The sequence below is a fragment of the Oncorhynchus gorbuscha genome, linkage group LG09 (genome assembly GCF_021184085.1).
Source record: "Oncorhynchus gorbuscha isolate QuinsamMale2020 ecotype Even-year linkage group LG09, OgorEven_v1.0, whole genome shotgun sequence".
Lineage (NCBI taxonomy): Eukaryota > Metazoa > Chordata > Actinopteri > Salmoniformes > Salmonidae > Oncorhynchus > Oncorhynchus gorbuscha.
The window spans coordinates 1,971,199-1,982,602 of record NC_060181.1 but is presented as its reverse complement, the minus strand read 5'-3'; the positions used below and the strand labels follow the sequence as shown (position 1 = coordinate 1,982,602).

Here is an 11,404-nt window from a genome sequence, read left to right as displayed (position 1 = left end):
GTCTACGGAGGACAGCAGTGGTGTAGTCTACGGAGGACATTAGTGGTGTAGTCTACGGAGGACAGCAGTGGTGTAGTCTACGGAGGACATTAGTGGTGTAGTCTACGGAGGACAGCAGTGGTGTAGTCTACGGAGGACATTAGGGGTGTAGTCTACGGAGGACATTCGTGGTGTAGTCTACAGAGGACATTAGTGGTGTAGTCTACAGAGGACATCAGTGTAGTCTACAGAGGACATTAGTGGTGTAGTCTACGGAGGACATTAGTGGTGTAGTCTACAGAGGACATCAGTGTAGTCTACAGAGGACATTAGTGGTGTAGTCTACAGAGGACATTAGTGGTGTAGTCTACAGAGGACAGCAGTGTAGTCTACAGAGGACAGGTGTAGTCTACGGAGGACATTAGTGGTGTAGTCTACGGAGGACAGCAGTGTAGTCTACAGAGGACATTAGTGGTGTAGTCTACAGAGGACATTAGTGGTGTAGTCTACGGAGGACATTAGTGGTGTAGTCTACAGAGGACATTAGTGGTGTAGTCTGCAGAGGACATTAGTGGTGTAGTCTACAGAGGACAGCAGTGTAGTCTACAGAGGACATTAGTGGTGTAGTCTACGGAGGACATTAGTGGTGTAGTCTACGGAGGACAGCAGTGTAGTCTACAGAGGACATTAGTGGTGTAGTCTACGGAGGACAGCAGTGTAGTCTACAGAGGACATTCGTGGTGTAGTCTACGGAGGACATTAGTGGTGTAGTCTACGGAGGACATTAGTGGTGTAGTCTACGGAGGACATTAGTGGTGTAGTCTACGGAGGACATTAGTGGTGTAGTCTACGGAGGACATTAGTGATGTAGTCTACAGAGGACATTAGTGGTGTAGTCTACGGAGGACATCAGTGTAGTCTACAGAGGACATTAGTGGTGTAGTCTACGGAGGACATCAGTGTAGTCTACAGAGGACATTAGTGGTGTAGTCTACGGAGGACATTAGTGGTGTAGTCTACGGAGGACATTAGTGGTGTAGTCTATAGAGGACATCAGTGTAGTCTACGGAGGACATTAGTGGTGTAGTCTATGGAGGACATTAGTGGTGTAGTCTACGGAGGACATCAGTGTAGTCTATAGAGGACATTAGTGGTGTAGTCTACGGAGGACATTAGTGTAGGCTGAACAAGGCAGGTAAATCACTGTTCCTAGGCTGTCATTGTAAATAAGAATTTGACTTGCCTAGTTAAATGAAGGTTATATTTAGATGTATTATTTAATGCAAAAGAGAAAGTAATTTAAAAGTAACTAAAGTAATCACATCACATTACTGAGTTTGGGTAATCCAAAAGTTATGTTACCGAATACAATTTCGGACGGGTAGCGAGTAACAGATTCCATTTTGAAAGTAACCAACCCGGTCCAGGGCTCTAGCTAGGAGTTGACCTGAAGTACTACCCTGGTGGTCCAGGGTTCTAGCTAGGAGTCGACCCGAAGTACTACCTGGTGGTCCAGGGTTCTAGCTAGGAGATGACCTGAATTACTACCCTGGTGGTCCAGGGTTCTAGCTAGGAGTCGACCCGAAGTACTACCTGGTGGTCCAGGGTTCTAGCTAGGAGTCGACCTGAATTACTACCCTGGTGGTCCAGGGTTCTAGCTAGGAGATGACCTGAAGTACTACCCTGGTGGTCCAGGGTTCTAGATAAGAGAATTACAGGGAATTTTCTATGAAGTCCAGTTGAAGAGGAGGAAATGTATCAGCTATTTTTCAAAGGCAGCGAATATTCAGGACGTTATAGTAGAGCAGCTCACACACACACACACACACTAAAGTGTATTCTCAGACAGACTGCTGAACTGAACAGATGACAATGATTCCTCACAGCACAATGCTCATTCCACGCTCATGGAGCCAGATGTCTCGGGGCTGACAGGCAGGTGGGCCGAGGCTGCTGGGGCTGCAGCACCGACCGGAGCTGAGCTGGAGCTGAGCCGGAGCTGAGCCGGAGTTGGCAGCACTTCAAACCTGGTGGGTATAACCTTTAATTCACATGCTATTCCTGGCAAGCAGGACAGGGGAGCCATCTGCCAGGCTGGGCTGTATGAGGAGTGTACAGGGGGGGTAGGAGGCACACAGTCAATGCAGAAAGGTACGCACAAATGCACACACAAACCAGGCTAAACTTGTCGCTTGGTAGGGCAGGCAACATCTCAACTTATTCAACCTAATGAACTCTTTCAATGGTCTGTTATTCCCATTAGTGACGTGTTGCTGATATTGTAACCCAGAAGCCTCCTTGAGGACCTCAGCAATATTGATTCTAAAATCTGCAGGGATTTCAGTGTGTGTACCCTGGGTTTAATAATTCTGCCTCAATATCCCACACTACCAAGTTCCCATAATAACATGTATTGAGTTATGAGTACTCCATCATACATTAGGGTCGTGTCCCAAACGGTCCCTATTCACTCTGTTGTACACTACGACCAGGGGCCCAGATGAAAAGTAAATCAAATTTATTTCAAATCAAATCAAATGTATTTATATAGCCCTTCGTACATCAGCTGATATCTCAAAGTGCTGTACAGAAACCCAGCCTAAAACCCCAAACAGCAAACAATGCAGGTGTAAAAGCACGGTACATTAGCGTACATAATACATTAGCGTTGTGGTGTCCCCAAACGGTCCCTATTCACTCTGTTGTACACTACGACCAGGAGCCCAGATGAAAAGTAATACATTAGGGATGTGTCCCAAACGGTCCCTATTCAGTCCGGTCAGCCTCAGAGAATCAAAATCAAATAAAATTTTATTTGTCACATACACATGGTTAGCATGGTTAGCAGATGTTAATGCGAGTGTAGCGAAATGCTTGTAATGGACATGGACCTATACACTGAATGCTTGTAATGGACATGGACCTATACACTGACTCAGTGAGTGAATTTATAAGGATGTTTATTGGAGATGTTGTTTCTTCAGGAGGCTGAAGAAATTTGGCTTGTCACCTAAAACCCTCACAAACTTTTACAGATGCACAATCAAGAGCATCCTGTCAGACTGTATCACATCCTGGTACGGCAACTGCTCCGCCCACAACTGTACGGCTCTCCAGAGGGTGGTGCGGTCTGCACAAAGCATCACCAGGGGCAAACTACCTGCCCTCCAGGACACCTACAGCACCCAATGTCACAGGAAGGCCAAAAAAGATCATCAAGGACAACAACCACCCGAGCCACTGCCTGTTCACCCTGTTATCATCCAGAAGGCGAGGTCAGTACCCGAGCCACTGCCTGTTCACCCCGCTATCATCCAGAAGGCGAGGTCAGTACCCGAGCCACTGCCTGTTCACCCCGCTATCATCCAGAAGGCGAGGTCAGTACCCGAGCCACTGCCTGTTCACACCGCGATCATCCAGAAGGCGAGGTCAGTACCCGAGCCACTGCCTGTTCACCCCGCTATCACCCAGAAGGCGAGGTCAGTACAGGTGCATCAAAGCAGGGACGGAGAGACTGAAAAACAGCTTCTATCTCAAGGCCATCAGACTGCTGAACAGCCATCACTAACTCAGAGTCTGCTGCCTACATGGAGACCCAATCACTGTCCACTTTAATAAATGGAACACTAGTTACTTTAAACAATGACTCTAAATAATGCCACTTTAATAATGTTTACATATCTTACATTACTCATATCACATGTACATACTGTATCTTATAGCATCTATTGCACCTTGCCTACGCCACTCAGTCATCACTCATCCATATACATTTATGTACATGTTCCCATTCACCCCTTTAGATTTGTGTGTATCAGGTAGTTGTTGGGGAATTGTTAGATTACTTAGTTAGTTATTACTGCACTGTCGGAACTAGAAGCACCAGCATTTCGCTACACTCACATTAACATCTGCTGACCATGTGGATGTGACCAATAAAATTTGATTCGATTTTTACGACATCTGTTTTGTTGAAGCATTGATTGGACAAAGTAAAAGGGGTCCTTTCACTCAATAACACATAATCAATCATCAATATGGTCGTAAAACAGAAACTTATCAATGTGGGATTGTGAACGCTGGGAAATTAGTTTGATGTGTAAGATTCAATCTAGAAAAAAAGGGTTCCAAAACAGTTCTTCGGTTTAAAAAAAAAAAAAACGTTTTGGTTCCAACCCTCTGTGGAAAGGGTTCTACATGGAACCCAAAATGGATCTACATGGAACCAAACGGGTTCTACCTGGAACTAAATAGGGTTATTTAAAGGGTTCTCCTATGGGGGCAGCCAAAGTACCCTTTTAGGTTGTAGATATGTAGCAATGTCTGTCAGAAGTGTTGGTATGCTGATTCAGAAGTTGTGCTAGAATATCACTATCGACTGTTTACTCGTAGCAAACTACTGAGGAGCACATTTCAATGTCAATATGCTAAGTAAAGCCTGGGCTTCAGTGGGATCTCTCTCTCGCTCTCTTAGACAAAGAGAATTGAGTTAAAGCCTCTCTCCTCCCTTGATATTGTAGCTTCAGAACTATTTAGAGACTATGTAGTGAATAAGTAGAGACTATGTAGTGACTATCTAGAGACTATGTAGACACAATGTAGTCACTAAGTAGAGACTATGTAGTGACTATGTAGTGAATAAGTAGAGACTATGTAGTGACTATGTAGTGACTATCTAGAGACTATGTAGACACAATGTAGTCACTAAGTAGAGACTATGTAGTGACTAAGTAGAGACAAATTAGAGACTATGTAGTGACTGTGTACACACCATGTAGTGACTATGTAGTGAATAAGTAGAGACTTTTTAGTGAATAAGTAGTGACTAAGTAGAGACTATGTAGTGACTATGTAGAGACTATGTAGTGACTAAGTAGAGACCATGTAAAGACTATGTATTGACTATCCAGAGACAATGTACAGACTACGTAGTGACTATATAGTGACAATGGAGTGAATATGTCGAGACTATGTAGGGATTGTGTCGTGAGTTTTGCAGTCAGTGTTCAGTATGAAAACAGTAGTGTTTCCTGTAGTAATCTGGTAGAGATGTATAGTGTTCAGTATGAAAACAGTAGTGTTTCCTGTAGTAATCTGGTAGAGGTTTATAGTGTTCAGTATGAAAACAGTAGTGTTTCCTGTAGTAATCTGGTAGAGGTTTATAGTGTTCAGTATGAAAACAGTAGTGTTTCCTGTAGTAATCTGGTAGAGGTTTATAGTGTTCAGTATGAAAACAGTAGTGTTTCCTGTAGTAATCTGGTAGAGGTTTATAGTGTTCAGTATGAAAACAGTAGTGTTTCCTGTAGTAATCTGGTAGAGGTTTATAGTGTTCAGTATGAAAACAGTAGTGTTTCCTGTAGTAATCTGGTAGAGGTTTATAGTGTTCAGTATGAAAACAGTAGTGTTTCCTGTAGTAATCTGGTAGAGGTTTATAGTGTTCAGTATGAAAACAGTAGTGTTTCCTGTAGTAATCTGGTAGAGATGTATAGTGTTCAGTATGAAAACAGTAGTGTTTCCTGTAGTAATCTGGTAGAGGTTTATAGTGTTCAGTATGAAAACAGTAGTGTTTCCTGTAGTAATCTGGTAGAGGTTTATAGTGTTCAGTATGAAAACAGTAGTGTTTCCTGTAGTAATCTGGTAGAGGTCTATAGTGTTCAGTATGAAAACAGTAGTGTTTCCTGTAGTAATCTGGTAGAGATGTATAGTGTTCAGTATGAAAACAGTAGTGTTTCCTGTAGTAATCTGGTAGAGTTTTATAGTGTTCAGTATGAAAACAGTAGTGTTTCCTGTAGTAATCTGGTAGAGTTGAATAGTGTTCAGTATGAAAACAGTAGTGTTTCCTGTAGTAATCTGGTAGAGATGTTGACTACTTGATGTTGGTAGTAAATGAATAGTCACAACACTACAGCTTTACTGCACCAGATTTTCACAATCGCAGAAAAAAAAACAGGAAGTAGCTGGTTGTTGTTCGCTAGCTACTGTTTTTGACCATCCTTAATGTAGCCATCTCCCATCCCTTTATCATCCTGTCTTTCATAGCCTTTAGACTGGCACCATCTGGAAGTTTAACTTATGATTTAACTTTATGATTACTGTCATGTCGTTGTTTATCTGTTTAAATCACTTTTTACCACATCAAAAAGATTGCTAGCCAAAACCATGTTAGCCATTAGCTGTTGTCATGAAGATGTATTGTGTGTAGACTAGCTGTTTGCTAGCCCCGTTGAAATGTAGCTATGTGGCCTCTGTTGTCGTGGTAATAAGTATGTGTGCAAATGTACAGTATGTTCATATTGGCCTGCTTAGCTCTTTTGACCTGTTGCCAAGGAGACCCTCGACATAAGAAGACTGGAGGATGATGTTGGTGAGATTAACGCTGTTCATCGACTGTTTGTCTTATGAGACCTCTGTCAGCAGATAGATGGTCGTCTCTTGTGCTTGTCTTTGTTTTCTAAAAGGTGGTGGAGAAGCAAAGAGGAAGACCTGCAGAGAGATGAATCAAAACTGAATGAGGACGAGGCCTCAAAGGGAATAACCAGTAGGTTTGGTGTAAATCGTGTTAGTAGCAGTAATTCACTAGTAAACCAGTAGGTTTGGTGTAAATCGTGTTAGTAGCAGTAATTCACTAGTAAACCAGTAGGTTTGGTGTAAATCGTGTTAGTAGCAGTAATTCACTAGTAAACCAGTAGGTTTGGTGTAAATCGTGTTAGTAGCAGTAATTCACTAGTAAAACCAGTAGGTTTGGTGTAAATCGTGTTATAATATATGCCATTTAGCAGACGCTTTTATCCAAAGCGACTTACAGCCATGTGTGCATACATTCTACGTATGGGTGGTCGCGGGAATCGAACCCACTACCCTGGCGTTACAAGCGCCATGCTCTACCAACTGTGCCACAGAAGGACCGTGTTATTAGCAGTAATTCAGGAATACGTTTTTAAGAGAGAGGTAGAGGGGTAAGCAGAGCGAAAGAGATCAGACAGGCCTTCTGCACCACAGAATCTCATCATTCAGATAATTATGATGTGAAATCTCCCTGCAGGCAGAGACATGTTGCGTCCCATAGAGCACCCTATTCCTTACATAGTGCACATCTTCTGACCAGGGAATAGTGGATTCATTTGGGACGTGGCATTGCACCAGTGGAAATGAAAAGCCTTTGTTCTCCCACATCATGAAGGAGCTGGTGGGGCACGGTATAGATGAGACCACAGATGTGTACTTTTTCACACACACTACCACTCCACTTTCAATCATAATTATACACACACATTTCTTTGACATGTTTTCCCTCCTGACCCTACTAGAGAGGGATATAGAATCCACCATCCTGACCCTACTAGAGAGGGATATAGAATCCACCATCCTGACCCTACTAGAGAGGGATATAGAATCCACCATCCTGACCCTACTAGAGAGGGATATAGAATCCACCATCCACCTAGAGAGGGATATAGAATCCACCATCCTGACCCTACTAGAGAGGGATATAGAATCCACCATCCTGACCCTACTAGAGAGGGATATAGAATCCACCATCCTGACCCTACTAGAGAGGGATATAGAATCCACCATCCTGACCCTACTAGAGAGGGATATAGAATCCACCATCCTGACCCTACTAGAGAGGGATATAGAATCCACCATCCTGACCCCTAGAGAGGGATATAGAATCCACCATCCTGACCCTACTAGAGAGGGATATAGAATCCACCATCCTGAGAGGGATATAGAATCCACCATCCTGACCCTACTAGAGAGGGATATAGAATCCACCATCCTGACCCTACTAGAGAGGGATATAGAATCCACCATCCTAGAGAGGGATATGGAATCCACCCTACCCTACTAGAGAGGGATATAGGATCCACCATCCTGACCCTACTAGAGAGGGATATAGAATCCACCATCCTGACCCTACTAGAGAGGGATATAGAATCCACCATCCTGACCCTACTAGAGAGGGATATAGAATCCACCATCCTGACCCTACTAGAGAGGGATATAGAATCCACCATCCTGACCCTACTAGAGAGGGATATAGACCCTACTAGAGAGGGATATAGAATCCACCATCCTGACCCTACTAGAGAGGGATATAGAATCCACCATCCTGACCCTACTAGAGAGGGATATAGAATCCACCATCCTGACCCTACTAGAGAGGGATATAGAATCCACCATCCTGACCCTACTAGAGAGGGATATGGAATCCACCATCCTGACCCTACTAGAGAGGGATATAGAATCCACCATCCTGACCCTACACCAGAGAGGGATATAGAATCCACCATCCTGACCCTACTAGAGAGGGATATAGAATCCACCATCCTGACCCTACTAGAGAGGGATATAGAATCCACCATCCTGACCCTACAGAGAGGGATATAGAATCCACCATCCTGACCCTACTAGAGAGGGATATAGAATCCACCACTGACCCTACTAGAGAGGGATATAGAATCCACCATCCTGACCCTACTAGAGAGGGATATAGAATCCACCATCCTGACCCTACTAGAGAGGGATATAGAATCCACCATCCTGACCCTACTAGAGAGGGATATAGAATCCACCATCCTGACCCCTAGAGAGGGATATAGAATACTAGAGAGGGATATAGAATCCACCATCCTGACCCTACTAGAGAGGGATATAGAATCCACCATCCTGACCCTACTAGAGAGGGATATAGAATCCACCATGACCCTACTAGAGAGGGATATAGAATCCACCATCCTGACCCTACTAAGGTATCAGGTTTGAAGTTAAGACCCAGGTGCAGACGAAATATTTGAACACAGGATGTCAAAGGTACAGGACGGCAGGGTCAGTCTCCAAACCCCCTCTCTTCCTCTCTACTGAGCCTGCTGTCTCCAAACCCCCTCTCTTCCTCTCTACTGAGCCTGCTGTCTCCAAACCCCCTCTCTTCTCTCTCTACTGAGCCTGCTGTCTCCAACCCTCCTCTCTCTCTCGCTACTGAGCCTGCTGTCTCCAACCAAGGGGAGAGGGGAGGGCTGTACAGACACACAGGTCCTTTACATACACACACAACCAAAACTCCTGTTTAACGGAGAAGACACCCCTGCGGCCTCCTCCCTCCCCCTGCGGCCTCCTCCCTCCCCCTGCTGCCTCCTCCCTCCCGCTGCGGCCTCCTCCCTTCCGCTGCGGCCTCCTCCCTTCCGCTGCGGCCTCCTCCCTTCCGCTGCGGCCTCCTCCCTCCCCCTGCGGCCTCCTCCCTCCCCCTGTGGCCTCCTGTATGTCTGTGTGTGTTGTCCCTTCCTGCTGTCGTCTATCAGTCCTACCACTACTTCCTACCAAGACAAACGCCTGGGGGTTTTAACCTTTAAACCCCTGTCTGTCTGTCTGTCTGTCTGTCTGTCTGTCTGTCTGTCTGTCTGTCTGTCTGTCTGTCTGTCTGTCTGTCTGTCTGTCTGTCTGTCTGTCTGTCTGTCTGTCTGTCTGTCTGTCTGTCTGTCTGTCTGTCTGTCTGTCTGTCTGTCTGTCTGTCTGTCTGTCTGTCTGTCTGTCTGTCTGTCTGTCTGTCTGTCTGTCTGTCTGTCTGTCTGTTTCCAGGTACGCAGTCAGGTGCAGACACCCTCCTCCCCACTTCTCTATCCCAAGGAGACAGGCCGTCTGTGGGCGAGACAGACAGATCACAGGCCTGGTCTCTTCACCAGCTGGTACTGTACCAGGGAGCGTCATGGGAGCCTCCCTGCATACTCAGACAGTTGAAGAGGTCATCCATCTCCGTTTTCTCTCTCTCTCTCCCCTATCTCTCTGCATGCTCCCTCTTTTTCTCCCCACCCCCTCTCCCCCTATCTGTTTCTCTCTCTCTCTCTCTGCCTTCTCTCCCCTATCTCTCTGCATGCTCCCTCTTTTTCTCCCCACCCCCTCTCCCCCTATCTGTTTCTCTCTCTCTCTCTCTGCCTTCTCTCCCTATCTCTCTGCATGCTCCCTCTTTTCTCCCCACCCCTCTCCCCCTCTCCGTTTCTCTCTCTCTCTCTGCCTTCTCTCCCTATCTCTCTGCATGCTCCCTCTTTTTCTCACCACCCCCCTCTCCCCCTCTCTCTCTTTCTCCCTCCTCCATCTGTCCCTCCCCCATCTCTCTCTTTATCCCCCCCCCCCCATCTCTCTTTAACCTCTCTCTCCCCCCCCATCTCTCTCTCTCCATGTATTTCTGTAGCAGATGTTAAAACTGCAATATGTCACTTTTTGGGAGAGCTGACCAAATTCACATAGAAATATGCCTTATAAATCTGTCATTCTCCTTGAAAGCCAGTCTCAGAAGCAGTAAATCTGTTCTATGTACTCTGTTTCTACGCTTTAAGTTTAATGTTTTGTTGTTGTATCTTTTACTTTAGGTTTTGTCCACCAGCTTCAAACAGATGAAAATACTATATTTTTTGTTACAGAAAATATAGATGGTACAATGATTCTCTACACAATGACTGCTTGTTTTGTCACATAAACTGAAATTAGGCGAACTATTCAAATGTTAGCAACCAGGAAATTGGCAGAGCGATTTCTGCATAGCGCGGCTTTAATGAAATGTAGCAGAACAGATGAATGTTCGTATATATTCTCATCAGCCAATGAATTTACAGGGTTGGCTCTTTCTCTGATGTTATTCATTGTGATGTCATTCTCACAAGATAAACACAGGCTTTTGTGAAATTACCAGAATCAGAACTGAAACAGTCTAAGCGACTGGCGAGGGGTTTACATCTGGGTAGAGGGGTTTACATCTGGGTAGAGGGGTTTACATCTGGGTAGAGGGGTTTACATCTGGGTAGAGGGGAGGGGTTTACATCTGGGTAGAGGCGAGGGGTTTACATCTGGGTAGAGGCGAGGGGTTTACATCTGGGTAGAGGCGAGGGGTTTACATCTGGGTAGAGGCGAGGGGTTTACATCTGGGTAGAGGGATTTACATCTGGGTAGAGGGGTTTACATCTGTGTAGAGGGGTTTACATCTGGGTAGAGGGGTTTACATCTGGGTAGAGGGGTTTACATCTGGGTAGAGGCGAGGGGTTTACATCTGGGTAGAGGCGAGGGGTTTACATCTGGGTAGAGGCGAGGGGTTTACATCTGGGTAGAGGCGAGGGGTTTACATCTGGGTAGAGGCGAGGGGTTTACATCTGGGTAGAGGCGAGGGGTTTACATCTGGGTAGAGGCGAGGGGTTTACATCTGGGTAGAGGTGAGGGGTTTACATCTGGGTAGAGGTGAGGGGTTTACATCTGGGTAGAGGTGAGGGGTTTACATCTGGGTAGAGGTGAGGGGTTTACATCTGGGTAGAGGTGAGGGGTTTACATCTGGGTAGAGGTGAGGGGTTTACATTAGACATCTGGGTAGAGGTGAGGGGTTTACATCTAGGTAGAGGTGAGGGGTCACTATCTTCCCTAATGGCCTGAACTGATATAGCTC

General features: G+C 45.4%; 1 long non-coding RNA gene across 1 annotated transcript in view; it reads right to left on the bottom strand.

The window, feature by feature from the left end:
- LOC124042639 overlaps positions 1-3,060 on the bottom strand; it is a 19,755-nt gene extending 16,695 nt beyond the window's left edge. Inside the window, exons 1-2 of the long non-coding RNA XR_006840187.1 lie at positions 2,903-3,060; positions 1,864-2,870 (exon numbers count right to left, since the gene is read on the bottom strand). This is a non-coding gene — a long non-coding RNA (uncharacterized LOC124042639). The remainder of the gene's footprint in view (positions 1-1,863; positions 2,871-2,902) is intronic.
- Positions 3,061-11,404: the final 8,344 nt, after the last annotated feature.